The sequence below is a fragment of the Zonotrichia leucophrys genome, chromosome 1 (assembly GCF_028769735.1).
Source record: "Zonotrichia leucophrys gambelii isolate GWCS_2022_RI chromosome 1, RI_Zleu_2.0, whole genome shotgun sequence".
Lineage (NCBI taxonomy): Eukaryota > Metazoa > Chordata > Aves > Passeriformes > Passerellidae > Zonotrichia > Zonotrichia leucophrys.
The window spans coordinates 91,234,423-91,253,385 of NC_088169.1; the positions used below are offsets into that span (position 1 = coordinate 91,234,423).

At 45.2% G+C, this 18,963-nt stretch overlaps 1 protein-coding gene across 2 annotated transcripts in view; it reads right to left on the minus strand.

The window, feature by feature from the left end:
• The window catches only part of LSAMP (limbic system associated membrane protein), a 985,865-nt gene that overhangs the window by 396,114 nt on the left and 570,788 nt on the right, over positions 1 to 18,963 (minus strand). The window lies entirely within an intron of this gene.

Consider the following 18,963-nt stretch of genomic DNA (forward strand, 5'->3'; position numbering starts at 1 on the left):
AAGAGCACGAGTCCCGAGTCCCATATTTGAAAGTGGAAGTCCTGACCTCAGGGTAAGAAAAGAAGGTGTGATCAGTCTCACATAAATTAACCTTTACAAAACTGTTTCAGATTCTAATTATCTGGTACCATGAAGGGACCAGGTAACCATCACGTAGTTACAGGAAAGTTGCCATGCAGTGTAGGTGGACACTTGGGATACTTGTCAGGTAATTACTAAGTGGGTGTGCAAAGGTTTATCATGGGTGAGTGATGACCTTTACAGAATGGCAAGTAGGGGGCAATCTGACTTCTCAGGTTCCTTCTCCACCTTCCAGTGGAGAAGGGACATGAGGCAAATACATGAGGCAAATATAATGCTCCCACAAACGTCCCATTCATGGCTCTTATGATGGGGCACAGCTGGAGAATGGGTTGCTTTTCTTCTCCTGTCTGTGCAAACAAACCACAAAAAATGGTGGTTCCTACCCTGAGGAACAGTTCACACTTAATAGGTCAGACTGTCTCACAGACAGATTCCTAAGAGCCAGATTCTCCACAGATGGGCCCCAGCACAGTGTGATTTGAGAGTGGATAAGGCATAAGACCTTTTCACTCGTAACCATCTCCAATCACAGCTTAGCACTCTTGCCGGATATTTCTGTCCTTACAACTGTGGATTTTGGTTTTCACATTTTATTGAAGCAGGTTTGATTTCTCTCCCTTTGATTTCTCTCCCAGTCCCCTTCCCTGGCACTGTTAACCAAGCAGGTAGGCAAAGCACATGCAGTCATTTGCAGTTGTTCCATATGCAGCTCTGGGACAGCTCTGACCTTTTTCTGTTTGTGTGCAGCCTGTTTGCATGTGTCCAGCAAAACGCATTCCCTAGCACCTCATACACACTCATACACTATAGTTTTAACTTTGTTCTCTTTTTGCATCACCCTACAATGACTTGTGACACTGAACACCTCCTTGGTACCGGGAGGGGTTTTGTAAACCTTGGTTGGCTGGACATGCAAGGAAGCTCTTAAATGGAAATGCTCTTACGCTTAAATGGAAATTGGTTTGAATCTTCTTCAAATCCAGGCATTTTCTTCAGCTCACATGCTCAGAACTCTCAGACCCTGTTACATCTGTGATTAGCCAAGTCCCAATCTTAGACACCCTGCTCCCTTAACATTGGGGTGCCTCAGTGTTTTTATCTACTCCAAGCAGCCCTACTTCACGTCCTTCCCAGAAGAGAGATGCTCGTGTCAGATCTCCACAGCAGATCTACCACGGGAGAGCTCAAAATAAGCAGTGGGCAGATTACTCATTACATACAATTTATTTAACAGATTCTGTCTTTTTTTTTTTTTCCCTTGCTGATAGATGGTCTATGAACAAACTTTTATGCATTTATTATTGTTTATTATTTATTTATGCAAAATTGTTCAATGAATATTTTACATGGGCAAATTTCAGTCTGGGTGTTTGTAATGAGCTTTCATTCGATTAGAGAATTCTGAATATTCATAATGTCTAATTGGCCATCTCAGTCACATGGTATTTATTTTTTCTGTCCCCTTACGAGAAGACTTAACTTTTATTAACTACTTCCATCCTAAGGAAATTTCTTCTCTGGACTGAAAGGATGAGAGTGGTTGGCCTGAAGATGTCTTTCTAAAACACAGATTCTTGTAAAAGAGACAAATCTGAGGCTATGTCCCTATGGTATAAAGCAGAGCTTTGCCAAGATCTGCAAGCCAGTTTTCATACCAGAAACAGTGTCTTCAGAGCAAAACACCCCAGGTATGCTCATGGAGGCTTTTTCCTCTCTGGGGTTAAGTAGCCAAGCAATACACTAGCCTAGCATACAGTTAGGTTGCTTTAGTCTTGGCTGGATGACTTTGCATATTACTGCTACTTACTTGTAGAGATACTAGGGCTAAATTTGGTCATGTTTAATGCAGGAGGCTCCACTTCAGTTAGTGCACACTCTTGGTGCTTCATATGGACTTCCAAAGCCTGATTAGCATCCCCTCCTATTGTGGAAATATCAGATAAACTGCTTCCTAATCCTGGCTATCTCTCCATTGACTGTAAAGAGCCCACAGCCAATGTGGCTACAGGCACTTCTGCTGTCAGTTGCAGATATTTAGTAATAGGCAATTTCCCTCATTCTGAAGAAGAGGTGGACATTATCAAGCTGCCTGATGCTTAGGAGTAGGCACAATAGAAGGAAAACATATTTGAACTGCAAAGAGCATGGCAAAATCTCAAACCAGCATCTCATTCACTTTGTGATGTGCCCAGAGTATCAGACCATGTCAAGCAGGAAGAAAAAGGGCAGAGCAGCAGAACTAGCATAGGAGAATTTGTGGCATTGCCCTACATGTGATTTGGTAATTTCAGCCTTTTCTTAGTGAACCCTTGCATTTTGGGAAGGGTCACATCTGAGGAAAAGGCTTGCCTAAGGTACTGAATCCCAGACCTTAAATCTATTTCTGCCCCCTGGTTCCTGCTGTGAGACAGGATGGGTTGTGTATGCCTCTGTCACAGGGCACACACAGCACCTGGAGAGCACTACATGATGGGAAAAGCCTTAAAGTCTGTGGACTGTGGTGCCATTTGGAGCTGCTGATCTTTTTTGAAAGCAAGTTCCAGTTCTACTGTTCTAATTCTTTAGTGTGGGGCTAGGAATCAAATTCATTTTGGTTGAACATGCAATTGAATGCAGGGACACAGACAATGAAATACTCTAACATTCTTTCCTCAATCAAAGAAATTACATGATATTAATGCAAGGTAGCTTGGCTTGACTTTACCTGCGTTAAAGCCAGGAAATGTAAAAAATGGTGGTTCCCACAGCAACCTTAACTCACCCATGTTGCACATATCTAATAAGGCAGAGTTAACAGCATACACATGAATATAAAATACTACTCAAGCAAATCTCAGCCATCAGATTGCATTAATATTGATTTGTTTCTTTTAATAATAGATTGTCCCATCATTGCTTTCAAGAGAGCTTTTTATGAAACTATTTTTTTAAGTTAAGATTAAAAAAAGAAAAACCCAGCATATTTTATTCACGTTTGATATTTAAAAGAGGCGACATTGTTTCTCCATATGAGAAAACTGACAAATAGGTAGAATTCAGTCCTCATTTTTATTGTATTACAGTAATTTCAGCTATGGAGTTTTTAATTAAAAATTTGAAACCTAAGTGTGATGACAGCCAGAAGAGACATGATCAAATTTATTGAAAAAGATATGAGAAATTAATCTCCTCCTTCACATCCTAGGTTTCCTTTATTTCTATCACTGAGCTGAACCCAGTACTGGGGATAAGTTATCTCATTGATGAGTACAAGCCTAGGATACAGTTCATTCAGGGCTACACTAGACTCCTACCCAAATTATCAGGATCATTAAAAAAAAAAATCAAGTGAAAAATACCACAGGATCCTGATCCAACATCTGATTCAATAAAGGGATTACTGGTGTTAGTGCATGCTGCTGAAGATGTGGCTTGACACATGAAGATCAGCTACTTGATGTCCTGAAGGGCACAAGTGTAATGAATAGCAAAGCTATGTGGGGATTCTAACCCTAAATAACTGGAGATGTTTTGATAAACCTGAGAACATCACTGCTGCTATCAATGATCACCTTTCACAACATGTCTACAGAGCGTCTAAACTGAAGGGAAATGAAAAGAAATTGCACCCAGAGATTAGGACTCGGCAGAGAGACATGGGCAGCTGGGATTGCTCCTGTGGTGCTGCAGAGCTGCTTGGGCAGTGTGTGGCAGGAGAGCTGTGGGAACCCTGCAGGGAAACCCTGACTGGGCAGTGCAATGCCAGGCAGGTTGCACAGCACCCTGGAAACCCTGGCAGTTCTTCCCAAAGCAGGAGCTGGCACTCGGTGACCACCAACTTTAGCAGCTCTCTGGCCAAGAACCAGAGTGCTCGCAACCCTGTGGCCAGATCTCACTGCACTCCATGGCAGCACTCTGGAGTCACTGCAGCACACAGCTCTGTTCTTAAAAGGCGCCCTCAGGCACAAAGAAAAATGAATGGGCACCAGGAATTCGGCTGGTTCCTTGAGAGTCATTCAGTCAAGGGAAAAATATCCTTTTTCTTAGACCCTGACACCTGCCTCAGAAATGAATCATAAAAAAAAAAAAAAAAAAAAAAAAAAAAAAAAAAAAAAAAAAAAACCAAAACCAAACCAGCGTCCTAGACTGCGTGTCTCATTTTGTTTTGGTTTTTAAGACAAATAACCCCCCTATTTGATTCCAAAGTCTTTGTAATACCATCTCCCCCACCCTGTTGTTTAAAGTTCCCAGTCCCTCGTTTAGATTAACTTGCTAAGTAAGTGTTCGGGTCCCCCTGGTTGGAGGCACTATCTGGTCCATCGGAGGAGCCCGGCTCTCACGTTGCAGCTCTCATTAGCGACGGGCAGGGACTCAGCCGCGCCGGCTTTGATAAGCCCGGCTCCGCTCTCACAAGTACGCCGCAAAGCAATTAAAACAGCAAAGGGCCCTTTTTTCCCCTACCATCCTTCTTCTTCCTCCTCCAAAGCTGAATAAAAATGATTTGATAAATCATTCTTTTCAGAACCAAACATCCACGGGAAGGAAGGGGGAGGAGGGAGAATCCTGACAAGGGAGGCAGGTCGCTGCTGAGGACCCATTATTGTTAGCCCGTATCCCCAGCTCGGCGGCGATCAGGACAAAGGCTGGGGCTCGGGGTGGGGCAGTGCCACTGCGAGGCTCCCGCCATCCATCTCCCGCTGCACCCAGAGCTCTGGATGTGCTCTGGATGTGCTCCGTGTGTGCCACATTTGTGTGCGGAATGGATGGGAGCCGGGCAGGTGTTTAGGACAGGGTCAGCCCGGTGTTGTTTTACTGCCTGCCTTTAGATGCAGTGCAGGCACAGCTCAGTTCCCTCAGCATCGCCTGAATTCCTCTGACTTAAACTAGGGAAGAAAACCCTCAGGAGGCTGATAAAAAACACCACAGCTTGGAGGCAGCTGGCTATGCTACCATTGCCACCATAGCAGGAGCCAGAATTGTATGTTTGAAACAGCCCTGGGGTTTGCTGTGTCTCTGCAGCGTACCTCCAGTGCACTGTGCTTTTCTGGGACTCCCACACACCAGAATAACCCTACTGATTACAGAGAAGTAGAAAAGATGGGAAAGCCTGGCCACCACCTAGATTAAGTGATGCACTGAAGTGCCTACTGATTAATGTGGAACTAACACAAGACCTCCTGCAGGAAGCAGAAACAAAGATGGGACTCAGGGACTCAGGAAGAGAGGAAGGGTTGGCATGGCAATAACACAGCTCGCAGTCAGAGACCTGCTTCTGCAAACTGGGCTTGGCATACGCAGAAGGGAGCACCTGATGGCCAGGGATTGAATGGGAAGGCTTGAGACTGCACAATCCAAGGACAGACATGCTAAAACATTATCCACTACTTAGGCTCTATCTATGTTTTTCAAATGTATCTGTAAAATTACTTTTATTAAATGGGATTCTGACAAGTGCTTGAATTTGCAGCCTGCTCAGCAATCATATACCATCATGGGGATTGGCCAACCACCTCTGAAACTCTGTGTCTCTCCTTACTTAGTCTGTGATCATGATTTGGTTTGTGAGCCAGGCTTTCCAGTCCTTATAGTGGGAATTATCTTCCATTTCCCATGGCATTAGCAACTGCAGTTTGTAGTGAGAAGAGAGATGCAAAGAAAAATGGTTATTTGGAAAGAAAAAACTCAACAAAAACAAACCAACCCAAACAAAAGTATTGCACTCACAGATAATCAGCAGCACATACCCTACACTATACCATACACTACAATCCAAAATAAAACAACTGTAAAGCTGCAAAATCCTGCTCCTTTTCCCCTATGTCACAAAGCCATCTGACTCATGCCAGGATGCACTCTGAGTAAAGAAGGGTTAACATGCAAGATGTTCTTTACAATATCTTCAGAGAAGAATTCTCTCTTGCTGTCACCTACAGAAATGCTAATGGTTCATCCATTTAGGTGACAACATCTCTGACTTAGAAAAGCAGTTTCAGAAGAGGGGAAGTATATCAGAACATCTGGGAAGTTAAGAGGGAGAGAAGCCAGGAACTGGGAGTTTCCTGGCAGCCTCAGGTGGATGCTACTGCAATGATGCATGATAAAGAAGCATGGAGAGAGAGGCAGAGGGTGTAGAGGACACAGTGTAGTTTCCAAGTGATCATCCATCACCAGTGGCTCTGCCTTCTCCTTTTCATGCCAACAGGTGATGGAGCCTCATCCATAAAACATTTCCTGGGTGTCACTAACAGGAAGACACATTGGAGGGTTACGTTCACTCTGCATACGAAATAACTTCCCAGATGAAGGAGAGAGCTGCCACTTTTAAACTCCCCATGCTTTCCTCCTCTCCACCTGTCCCTGCATGCTGCACCCAAGAAATCATCTGTTTCTCTCCACCCACTTCTCCTCTCCTCAACAGCTGCTTCTGTGGTCCATACCACAGGCCCTCTTCCATAGTTACTTTTTATATAAGTATTTAGTATATTTTATGTGTTTGGTTTTTTTGGTTTTTTGTGTTTTTTTTTAATACAGGCTTCCCCACATATATATACCTGTGAAGTCTTCTCATAATCACAAGAGTAAAATCAGTTTTCCAGTATATCCAACAGGCTCTCCAGCTCCTGGCTCCTCTCAGCTCATCAGTCCCTTCTCACACGCTCCTGAAACCATCCCTAATTCACGCCCTGTACATTTTAACATATCAACAAAAAGCTCCCAAATGTGCATGCTCAGTAAAACACAACAAAAGCATAAAGTCTTTATTTAGCCTAGGTGACAGCACCCTAAAGACTACAAGAGTCAGGACTACAAGATCTCTGAAGGTTCTGCTCCCAAAATAATTAAAACAGAAATATGTAGGAAGGGGAAAAAAAGTGTTCTAGCAGCATAGCCACTAACTAAATGATTTTGATTTAAATTTGCAAACAAAAAATGGCTGGATGATTCCTTAAGTACTTTGGATTCGGGGTCTGAAATATGACTCAGGTTACACCTGATGGAATCAGCAGGTTTTCCTGTAATATTCTGGAATTGAATGATCGTTTTGACAAACTTCTGCATACATCAGCAATGTCAGCAGCCTCAAAAAACAGGAATTAAGTCCTTAAGTAGCAGGGAGAGCAGAGGGGGCTTCAGGGAAGCCATGGAGGAAGGAGGGGCACTGCAAGCTGGTGTGGGGAGCCCAAATTTGGGAGAGCTGGGGGGATGGTGGGGATGGAAGGGGGTAACTGCAAGGCAGGGAGGGGCACTGGCAGAGCTGGGTGCTATGAGTGGTGGGCAGCAGCTGTTTGTGGCCAGCTCCCTCACGGCACATTTTTCACTAGAATCAGAATTCAGAAATTCTTAATGCAAACTCCTGTGCCGTTAATTGCCTGACTTACCAAACCTAACTCACTTCTGCAATTGCACTCCTACATCAGCAAATTGATGGTTCTGACTGCCTACCTCAGCTGTCAGCCATCCAAGTGTTTCTAGAAATGTATTGCACTTGATGTTAGGATGTTTACTTGTCTCCTGGATGAGATGTGGAGTAACTGGATAGTAGATGAATCTCACCTGTAATTAAATGCTTCTAAGAGATAAAGTGGCTACAGAATTAGGGCGAGTGTATGTCTTGAAGATGGATATATGCTCTCTGAGCACTCTCCCTGTGTTTTGGAGGATTAAACATCACAGAAACACGGGAAGCTAAGAATGCAAAAGGGAAGGATGATGCAAAAGAGAAAAAAACAGAGGAGGAAGAAGACCTAGAGACAGCAAAGAATGACAGTGAGACAGAGAAGACTACCTAAAGAAAGAAAGGCAGGTGCAATCACTGAAGAAAGAAATAGGAGAAGGAAAGAAAAGCTCTGTAGAGAGCCACTGAATACAGTACCCTGCCTTCAATCCCCTCCAGAGGAATAAATGCTGACCCTACTTCTTTCCTGGTTTGTCAGGGGCTGTTTGGCTGAATACGTCCAGCCCAGCAGCCCTCTCTCGCTCTCTCAGCATTAATATATTCATTTCATTATTCAATTATTTAAAACATTTCTTCTGTTCCGTCTATCTCACACGGATGGAGGTGGGGTGAGCTGCTCCCTCTCTCTGTAAAGCCTGTACAGCAGGAGCCTGGAGGAATGTAGGGCACAAAGTGCTCCTCAGCACTCCCTCCTCCAGCAGCTCCGCCCTGGCTGCAGCACCAGGTGCTCCCCGCCGCGCCCCTCGCACATCTCGCTGTAAAGGACACCGTGTGACCGCAGTCAGTGTCCCCTGGTGGCACAGGGCGCTCTGCTGTCACCGCGACCCCGGGGCTGTCAGAGGGATCGAGGGGCACTGGGAGCTGCTCTCCTGTCAAGCTCCGCTGGCCCCTGCAGACCAGCTGCTGCCTCACCATGTGTTAAAGGTAAGGCTGCAGGTCACAGAGACACTCTTCCTCTCCATTTGTCTATCAGCTTTTGAGGGCCTAATTAGCTTGTAGTCATGATGTCTCTCTCCGGCTTGCAAACTACCATAAATCTCCTTCTTTCTTCCAGGGGAGCATTAACTTGGATTCTTGGATGGGAGACCTCCAAAGACAACTTAAGGTACTGAAGGCAGCAGGGTTCATGAGTAAAGAGGCTGTCATTCCTCCTACAACATCATTAGCTCCCATGTCCCAAAGTGATGCTGAGAAGGGCCATCTGTAAAGCAGAGCCCTTGACCATTTGCAATTACAAGAGAGTCAATGGGTGTTACACAGCACTGCCCCACACAGAACACTACTAGAATCTCATGGAGTAAAGTTGAAAGATCCCTGCTGGATCACCTAGCCACTCAAAAGCATTAGCCACATTAAAATCATTCCTGAAAGCTGTTTTTCCAACCTATTCTGAACTCACAGCAGTGCAGGGTCCACGTCCCCCCAGGCACTCCTCTCCATCGTCATAACAGTATCTGAAAATAACTTTGTTACCACATGGTACTTGGTACTTTTCCTCCTCCAGCCCTGCACGCCCAGGAAAATGTTTACAAGCACTGCCATACACTCTCAACTCATAATTTTGACTCCCATCAGACGTTGTGCTATGTCACTGTCAGTTTCCAAGGGAGCCTACCTAATTAAAGGTATCTCACACACAAAGAGATTATTCTGTCCTCCCTTTGACTAACAGTCCCTGTTTGCCACAGCTTACAAAACAGCCAGGCCTGCCTGCTGCTCTGCTGTGCCTCCATCCTGCCTGGCGTGGGCTGCTTGTTAAGTGGCACTGAGGAACAGGAAATTCAGCTGGTCTTGAGTGGTACCAGCAGTGCAGGGTTTGCCTTGGGCTTCCTGCAGCTTGTCACTAGGACTGGTGGGTGTATCCAGCCCCCAAAATCCTCATTTAAGGCACAGCAGGGTAAGGATTTTCAGGGAATCAACCAGATATTTTTAGTTTAGCTAATTTTTTTTTTTTCTGCAAGAAAGAATTAGCTATTTCACAAGGATTTTGCTGTACCTTTATTAGCAACCTTTATTGTGTTCAACTCTTACGGGAGAATTCCCTCAGTGCAATTCCATTCAGGCAATTCTGCTTGTAATCTGCATGGTTACCAACACTAAGACATCGTGGCAGATAAGGAGAGAACACCTGGGGAATTCAGCCTTTTGCTCAGCCATGAGGATTTCCCGCAGTGCATTCTCAGAGTTTTGTCCAATTCTGTGATAAATGCTCTCAAATGATGGAGTGTTCAACTGTTCCCTTTATAGGAAGAGTCCCCGAGCCAAGAACAACTCACTGACACAAAGTGAATCTGGATAATCAGCCCCATTTGCATTCTTTCCCTCCTGATGCTAGCTAAAGCTGGGTAAACAATTCTGAATGAATCATTTATTAGCTTAATTCTACCTTCTCCAATTCATGAACTGTCCACTGGCGCTTCCCAGTTTTGTTTCCTCCAGCCTATTTTCTCTTCAGAATCATTTGGGTATGAACACAACACAATTCACTGAAGTCAGCAGGATTATTTCTTTGCATAAAAGGACAATTTCTTTGCATAAAAGTAAGCTCGTGCTTTAAAGCTTTTGTTGAACAGGGCTTGTCATGATGGATCTTGTTTGGTTTTTTTTCTTTAGAAATTATTTTTAATTTTCAACTTGTTAGCAGTTGAAATTTTACAACTATCTTTCTTGAATACATGAGTCATGTGGTACATCTGCATAATCTTGAATGGATGAAAGCAAATCCTAGAGCACTTAACTTCCTAGGAAACCAACACAATTTACAATGTGTTTTCTCAGTGCCCCATTACCTATGCTGCAACACAAAAAAAGTCAGGAGTCAGGGCCTCAAAGCTAAAAATCATGAGGTTTTGTGGTTTTTTCCAAGTAATAACTGTTAGGTTCTTTTCACTCGTCCCCTTGCTTTTTAATCTTTCAGGTCCATTTTCTTCATCAAAAGCACAAAGGCCAGAAACATGCTGCTTCAATGAAAGAAAAAAATATCTTGACTTCAACAGCAAGGCTTTCACAAACACAGTGAATACAACAAGCCTCACAGCAAAACATGAGTGCTGGCAACAGCTAACTAAACAATTATGCACTAATAATACAAACTAAACATTAGTTTGCAATGCTGAATTGATTGCCATGTTTTCTACAGCAGTTCCAGCCAGGGGACTTCTTTCCTGAGATAATCACACAAATCAAACGGGGTAGAACACAATCAGGTCCAAATTGCGTGTTCAAGCCAGTACTGAAGGAAGGCTTTTGGCTTCTAAGCTCTATTTACTCCATTTTCAGGGTTGCCCTAAACACTAACTTTTTGTCCAGGGTGCCTTTCCAGCACATGATCCATAGGTACAGTCCTTGTGTCTATGCCAGCCAGGCAAATGCCTCATCTCCATTTGTTGGGTGGTCCCTTTGCTTGCTGTGGCAATGTCATTCCTCTGTCACCTCAGTCTTATCTGAGACTGAGGTGACAGAGGACAAACATCTCAGGCACTGCTCAAGGACTGGATTTCTTTTTCCAGGAGTGTCTAACTCATCCCCTAAGCAGTGTGCTCTCCCTTCCTCGTACCTGTTTGCAAAGAGCAGCAGCCAAATCCCTCTCCAAGAGCGATGTGAGTGCTCCCTCTGCTGTCACACACGGGCTCCAGGCATTCCATAGCCCTGTGCAGCTCCTGCCCTCCCTCAGCTAATAGCTATTTGGCTGGCATTTGTCTCGCAGTGGAAGGGTGACTGCAACACATGCTGGGAACGTCTGGCCACAGGAAACTCAAGTGATGGAGATGTTTCCAGCCCTCTTGCCCTCATCAGGCCCAGTGATTTCTAAACTGGGGCACACATGCGTTGCCCGCACTCTGTGAAATTCAATTTATACCGGTAGACAAGAAGTCAAGTTCATGATCCCCAGAACAGGAGAGCAGATGGCTTTGTGCTTTTGATTTTTTCAAGTGAAACCATCTGGCTGTTTCTCTGTGCCTTGTGTGTGTTAGCAGAGAGAGAGACACAGCCCCTTTCCCTGTCGAGGCTATGCCTGCAGTCACAAGGGAGGAATTTGTTACTTTGGAAGTGGACCCTGCCTATCCCAACCTTCACAGATAGGGATGAGGTGTCAGCATGGCTGAAGTCACTAATACCAGAAAATGGCATGTGGCACAATAATGTATCAGCACAACTGTGGCCTTTCCTTATTTACCCTCAAAACCAAAGCCTGCTAAGGCAATTCTCACACATCCACCTGACAGGTCACAAGTCAGAAGATCTGATTTATCACAAAGATTGAGGAAGAGTGTACCACTCTGACCAGCATTCTTACCTTTCCCTCCTTAAGCCTTTATGCCATGTTCCCCCCCTTTCAGTCACCCAGGTATCCAAGCACCCATGCTCCTACCTTTCCATCCATACAGCATTCTTGAAGAGCTCAGGCAGTGCTGGCACCTACATTTTACATTGGGCTTGAAGCCCAGACAGACTTCTCTCTATCAGATGGGAAATACATGACAGAACAAACCCTCATGCTACCTAGCTTAACTCCCTAATACAAGAAGTGGCAAACATTTTCACAGTCTGCTGCCAAGTTTGTTTAAAGTGAACCAACAAGCAAGCTTTGAAGGTTATTATCACTGTTTCCAGACCAAGTCTTAGTGAAAGCTCGACTTGGCATTGTTAACAATGGTCTGCCAGTGCTGCTATTCCCACTGGGCCAACATTACCTGTGTGAGAGAACATTCCTGAGCTGTCTTCCCACTTGAGGCAGGATGCTGCAGTGGTTGATACCCAGCCTCTTAAAGTCTCCTGTCAGTTCTAACCAGGATATATTCCTGCATCAAGCACCTGCTCTAGCATAACATTTCCACAGCACAGCCACATCACCCTGCCAGACCAGAAGGAAATGTGCAGACACTGCCCCATTGTGGGGCCTCTGCTTCCAGCCCACCAGAACATCTTCTGGGATTGATCCTCTCACTGTGTTCACATTTCTATGGGCTTTGGGAATCCTGCTTCCCATTGCAGGCAGATTCAGGCTCATCCTACCCATCACTGTGTTGCTTGTGCAGCTTCCTGCCAGCAGCAGGGAAGTCTGGCAGGGCCTACTCATGGAATGCAGACAGCATCATCCTCAGTGGCTACTCACAGTGTCACCAGCAAGATTAACCTATCAGATGGGCAACATACCCTGCAACAACAGAAAAATGTCTCCTCTACTTCATCTTACCTTACTCATCCTGGAGTAGTCAAATTCCCTCTTGGAAGCAGAGCTTCCCACAGCAAATAGGCTGTTGGCTGCCCATGCAGGTCTCTTCTCTGGGAGACACCCATGCCTGGGGCCAGCATGGCTCTCTGGCACAGAGGGGACAGTGGCTGCAGCCCTTGGGACTCACTCTGGCACCTACAACCAAATGAATGGCTGGGGATACCAGTACCAGGGGCATGAGCAGTCCCAGGGAAGCACTGTGTATGGATTGGATTGAGAGTGCAGGATGTGTGTAGCTATGCTGCTCTCTGTTGGCTGCAGCACAGGGAACAGATGCAGCTTCAAACGCTGCTCTTACTTGAATTCAAGTGGATCCTTTAAAGGGCTTTACAGAGCAAACCAGTATCTGGGAAATTTTTTGCAACTTCCTACATTGTAATGTGAAGAGGTCAAGACTGAAAGTGCATGAATTTCATGCTCTGTGCTGGGCAATGAATATTCAGCTATGGGTGACTATGAAGCAATTCACAATCAAATGCAAACCAGGAAAAAGAAATCCAGACCGCATGATTTCCAATCTCCTACCATAACAGCTGTTCTTCCTTGCTCCTTTATCTTTCCTTTTCCATTTCCCCAGGCAATTTCCACATCCTTGCTCTTTCGCTTTCCTTGTCAGAGCTTACAGCAGTGTTTCTGCTTAGCAATGCTCTGCCTGAAGCAAATGGGGAGCACTGGGGATGAGGAACCTGATTTGGAATGTGCTGAACTAATGATGGTCAGAGCCCAGGACAGAAAAAATGGAAGCAAATGCAGTCCCTCAGTGCTAAAAACTATTAAAAATGGTGGTTCAGTCTTTATCTACAGCATAGGTAATTTCTCACAAAGAAGCCCCTATCTTCCTCAGAGAACTCTTCCTTAGGGGCCCTTGTATGTGTAGCTGTGACTCACCAGTCCCAGATGCCATCCCACACATCCTGCCTTGTTCTGCTCTGCTCAGCTGAGTGGGGATATTCCCTGATGTTTCTGGTGCCTTCTCCATGTCTTCCCCTCCTGAACTCCTACTCACCTAGAGCTTTTTGTCCCAAGTTGCTTTATAGATAGAGAGATGTTGTACAGCTGGGTTGCTCTCTGCCCACTGGTTTGTGAAGGCAGGGATGGCTTTCAACAGGAGAAAACACACCTAGAGCTAGGTTCTAGTATAGTCTTTACTGGCTGGTGGTTAGGAATAGACAGAAAGTAAGAATTCGTTATTAGGGAAAGATGGAGCTTTTGAGATGTGTTTTAGGGCTGTTGTGAAATAAAGCAAAGATTATCAGAAAAGACATGTGGAAAGGAGTATGAAAAAAAAATATGAAAGGATGAGCAGAGACACAGAGGATGCTTTTTGTTTTCAGGACACTGTTCAGTCTACTGTTTCATTTTCTTCCCTACATCAGAAGGAGGGAATGTTTTCTCAGAAAATTTTTATCAAATTTACACTAATTGTCTTGACCAAAGGAGCATTTTCCATGAAAGTGAGCAGTTCTTCCCCTGCATCATTTCACCTCTCCCCCTCACCACCATGACTATTTCTGCAGCTGTAAAGGAGTAGTCCATGTGCATCCCCTAAGTGCCTCATGGACCCTACTTGTTTCTAGCTCAGGATCAACTACCTGCCTCCAGTGTAATCGCCCACGGTCAGTGCAAAGAGCTTAGAGCTTATAAGGGAGGGGATGGAGATCCAGGTGCTAGCAAAAGTTGAGGGCACCTGGATCTATTTAAGTAACAGTGCCTATGAGAAAAGACAGCTCAGAGTTACACTCCTGGCTGTGCCAAGTTGCTGTGCCATGCTGGGTGCTTCCCTCACCACTGTTTCCCCTTCAAAGATAAAAATGAAGATTCACACTGCACTGTGAGAAAGGACATCAACAGTACCTTCATTTTTCTGGGGTTAGAAGAGGCAGCGTTGATCCTTTCACACCTCCTGCACCTACTGCAAGTGAGGAAAGGTCAGCACTGCTCTGGGAGCACTGCAAAGACAGCAGAGAACCGCTCTTCTATGAGAGCAAAGGCAGCTGACTGAAGCTGGGTAGAGAAACCCTTTCATACCACACTGAATAAACAGGTGTTATAGGGGTTAAGGCCTGCTCAGCTTGCTGAGGACAGGGACGTGTGTGAGCGTTTGAGGGGGGTCTTTATTTTGCACACAACCCAAACTCTTTCATGCAGAGAGTGGAACAGTCCCTCCGGCAGTGCTTTGCATGAGGTTGCAAAGCTCATTTTCCTCAGTCATTATAAAACTTCTGTCCCACGCGGATACAGTGGTGCCTGTGGCATCTCCAAGATGGACCTTCAGTATCCTGTGGAATGACAGCAACTATGCCAACGTCAAGCCCAGGCTGCATCTCTCTCCCTGCTTGAGAATCTGGGGCAATGAGACCTCTATGTACAAGCAAGCCATCCAAACTGGAAACTCCACATGTACACTCCACCAACCAAAACACCCGAGGAGGACACCTGTTCACAGTGTTTCACCTGCCTTAGAGCTAGGAAAACAAAAGAAAAAGAAAAAGAAAAAGAAAAAGAAAAAGAAAAAGAAAAAGAAAAAGAAAAAGAAAAAGAAAAAGAAAAAGAAAAAGAAAAAGAAAAAGAAAAAGAAAAAGAAAAAGAAAAAGAGAGAAAAAGACCAACCCACCGAAAGGCAACATCGCCCTTTGCCAGCAGATGGCAATGGCACTCCACTTGTTCTTCACCGATCCCATTCCTGGAAAAGCTCACATAGATGCCATCTACAGAGCACTCCTGAGAAGCAAAGTCTTTAAAAAATGCTTCAGCTCTGCACAACAAAAACACTTTAAAAAGTCGTGGGAGAGTAAATAAGGCCATTTCATGTGCAGGCCCACCACCTAGAAGCCTGGACGTGATGGCAGATTTATGCTGCACAGGACAAACTCTATGATTTTCTCATTCTCCCCCTTTCATTTCCCTTTCATAGAGATCCAGTCTAGAATATTAAGGGAACGGGGTTATTTATTTATTTATGCCTTTTCAATTTTCTTGAATAAAGAGACAGGGTTTTCTTCTCCCCTGCAAATTCCAATCTGTGTGGATGGGAAGCAGTAGGAATCCAGCAAAGACCAGACCTTCTCAACAGCAGTGTGATGGCAGCTCCTCCTTCTCCCACCTGTAAAGCCTTTCTCTTTCTCTCAGGTTTAAATGAGTCCTTGAAATGTCCTTGAGCTACAAGGCCTAATAAACTAATCTTTTTACAGACATGTGCTCAGCAGTTCATCACATTTGTGTGGAACCTTCAATTCTTCCCATATAAATGTATTCAATACAGCCCCTTTTTCTGCCCAGTTGAAAGATAAAGTACCCTCAAGCTAAGGGGGCTGCTAACTTTCCACTGATGGACCATCCAGGCAAGAACAAATCCTCCAGGGCTTCAAAATCTCCCACTGAACTAGAGCAATACCTTGAACAAAGCCCTGTAACTGTGGACCCCCACCAGAGAATCTGAGGCTGCTGCAGGCAGAAAGGGAAGGAGTCCTCAGCATGACACGAGGACTGCAGGCAGAAAAAAGCTTTAATGACAGCCAGCCTAGGGCAAATCCCACCAGCACGGGGTTGGGCCTGCACCAAGGGAGAAAAGGCACTGGAACCTGCAAATAAGGGGGGTGAAGGCATCCTCATTTGGCTGGCCAAGCACAGCTTCTCTGAAGTGAGTAATTATGCATGTCTGGACACTGCAGCTCCTCTAGCAGCATCACGGCACAGGGTCACTTAAGATTAGGCTGTTTAATTAAAACAGGGTGTGGAGAAGATTCAGGGGAGGGCAGCTTGCCCAAAGACAGCATGGAGTGTGCAACCTCTCTGGGAGAGTTGCTGATTAGAGAGTAAGAGGCATCTCTGCTGCAGGGAAGGGGACTCATCTCTGAAACTCCTCAAACAGGTACTTCACAGTGACTTGTCTTGTTAGCAGGAATAAAAGTCCCATCACAGGGCTTGGCTGACCTGGACATATTTCAAGCTCCTCTCCAGCTGGCTAAGTGATTCCAAAGTGGGAGGAGAATGTCCTTGAGGTATGACTTCTCTTTCAGACATTTCCACTAGAGGCAGAAGGAAGTTAAAGCACACACCGCCCCTTTTCACTTGGGTTGATAACCCACCCCCTCTGTGGCGCAGTCATTCCCCAGGCAGGGAGCCACCCCCACCACAGGTGCTACTGGAAAAGACAGGGCTCCAAGTGTCACATGTTGACAAGTTCAAGGCACCTTGAGGGATGAGAGAGCAACAGAGAGAGAGGGGAAAAGACAACAAACTAGAGATAAGACAGATCCCTCAACTGCAACTTGATGTCTACCTTGTCTGCGTCCATGGGGAAAAACTGAGCAATCCTTTCTCACTTGCCTCCTGCTTCTGAGGATCACACAATGAGAAGATAAATATGGATGTAGTGAATTATTGCCAAGTGGTGAAGAACAGTGCTGTGGTTCAAAAGGGGAAAAGCCAATAGATCTGTAAATGCTAAATAGTTGTGAACCTTTCAGCCTTTACAGAAATGGTTATCTTAGACCATAAAATGGCCCATTTCCTGCATCACAGATAGGTCACTTGAGGCAGGCTGACCATGAGGGGGAAAGGGAAAGGCTTTGCACCCAGACATATCTGAACTTGCAGGGCTTACCTATTCACTGCTTTATCTGTCAGCAGGATGTTTTAACTGGTATGGGGGAATTTAACTGTTCCATGAAGAAGAAGACCACAACAAATTAAAAGGGCATTTTTCCACAACAGCTTTGTCTGTGCTTTTATCCAGTCCCTGGTCCCAGCTTGTCCAGCCCTGGGTTCCCCACCAGCTCTGTCAGTGCCCTCCTTGGATTTGCAGTCCCTTGGCTCTTGCAGCCCTGAGAACCCCACTAGTGTCCCCAGGCATTAAGACTGTTCTTGTTCATTCTTCTCCATTACCTCTTTAGCAGGGGAACTGATTTTGCTGTAAGAACCCCAGGGTAATGATGTTTTATGCAACTGAAGAGAAACTAAAAAAATACCTTTATTTTAGATGATCTCACTGAGGATTTCCTACTCAGCATCACAGGGTAGCAGGCATGGCTCCAACTATACACAAAACAGAGCACCCATCACCTTGCACAATGCTGTTTTGCATGCATTTGGCTCCAGATCTGTGCACCCAGAAGGAGAGCTCGTCATAGTAAACTACAGCAGAAGAGCTAATCCCATGTGACAGGTAGTCTACACCACAATGTGAGCCAGCAGTTGGCTGGCATCCTGTTATTTTAGGGTGCTGCAGTCTCAGGGCAGGGGAGCCATGCTCACGTGTGCATACGGAGAGCACTGAGATGGCAGAGCGTGAAAGGGTAAAATCCTCAGAGCCTACTGCAAACACACACGGGCACACATTCGAGCAGGTTACACATACGCCTCTTACATCCTTTGGCAAACACAACTGAGCATTGCTGTGGGCCCGTTCACAGACAGGGAACCAAACAGTGCCGACAGCTAGACAGACAAACACCCAGAGACCTCAACTAACCCAGCTGAAAATCACAAAAGTGCTAAAAAAATCGTTCATAAGGCACAAAAACTGTAACTGTAAAAATTCACCTATGTCTTTGTCAAACAGGAATGAAGGGGAATGCACACAGTCAGTGGCAGACAAAAGCTTTTGTGCACCACTACGGAGCCTCATAGAGCCCCTGAAATGTATACTGCCATGCAGGGGGGTTTACACAAAAGCAACCTCTACCTAGAACCACAGAAAGAAGTATTTAATGTGTTCACCAGGTCTGAACACTCCTTTGAAGCAACAAATCCAAGTAAAACCTAAATGCAGTGGTATTTTATTGTCACTTTATTGTGGCAGCAGACAACCTGGAAGCAGCTGTAAGGAACATGTGAATATGTCTAGGTATGAAAGAAGCAACGGAGCACTGGGGAGAAGGATGCCCTCACAGCATCACAGGGCAGCATGGACAGAACCTGGCCATTCTCAGCCACTTGGGGCACAGGTCTGACCCTGAATGGCAGGGAGAGGAAAAAGAGGATGCTCACTCTTTCCACCATTTCAGAATGGAAGTGCCTCTTGCAAAGGCCTTTGAATCATCCAACAGCACAGTGGCTGTTCTCAGTGTCTTACAAATTATATTATTGCACTGTCAGCCTTCACAGAACCGATGGGAAAGGGCTATACAATCAGGGGATGCAAATCAGTTTGGCTTTGCCAAAGCCATCAGAAAAATACCATTCCCAGTACCTGATGCTCAGGGTC